Source organism: Carlito syrichta, unplaced genomic scaffold (assembly GCF_000164805.1).
Source record: "Carlito syrichta isolate Samal-C Ts95f unplaced genomic scaffold, Tarsius_syrichta-2.0.1 Scaffold200529, whole genome shotgun sequence".
In the NCBI taxonomy this organism is placed as follows: domain Eukaryota; kingdom Metazoa; phylum Chordata; class Mammalia; order Primates; family Tarsiidae; genus Carlito; species Carlito syrichta.
In genome coordinates, this window is record NW_007144625.1 from 1 (window position 1) to 528 (window position 528).

The 528-nt window shown below is 72.5% G+C and overlaps 1 pseudogene; it reads left to right on the forward strand.

Moving 5' to 3' along the window:
• Nucleotides 1-7: 7 nt before the first annotated feature.
• LOC103253102 lies at nt 8-520 on the forward strand (annotated as a pseudogene).
• The last annotated feature ends 8 nt before the right edge of the window (nt 521-528 follow it).

Genomic DNA, 528 nt, shown 5'->3' on the forward strand with positions numbered 1-528 from the left:
CAAGGCTGGGGGCCTGTCGCTGTCGCCCGAGCGCAGAAAGCCGCCACCTCCCGACCCCCCCACCAAGCCCAAGGTGATCTGGATCCACGGCAAACACGGCGCCGCCGCCGCGACCCGTGCACCTTCGCCGCCGGCCTCAGGCCCGGAGACCGCGCCCAGCCCCAGGAAGAGGAAAACGACGCCAGCGACACATCGCGTGGCCAGACGAGCCCAGCAGCCCCCGGACCCGCTACCCAAGCTCTCGATCCCTGTGGCTGGCCGAGGAGGTGCCGGCTCTCGCTGCACCTTCGCCAACCCGGGCCCAAGCGCGCAGCCGAGGCCCTGGCCTCTTGGAGCCTACGGGCGCCGGCGCAGCGTGCTGGATGCTGCCTCCATGCTGGCCGCCGAGATGCGCGGCAAGACACGCAGTCTGGGCCGCGCCCAGGGGGCTCCCGGCGCCCAAGGCCCCCGGGAGAAGCTGGCGCCGCTGCAGAAGATCAAGCGCTAGGTGCCGCCTGCCTCACCAGCCCGTGCGTCTCCTGCAACCGA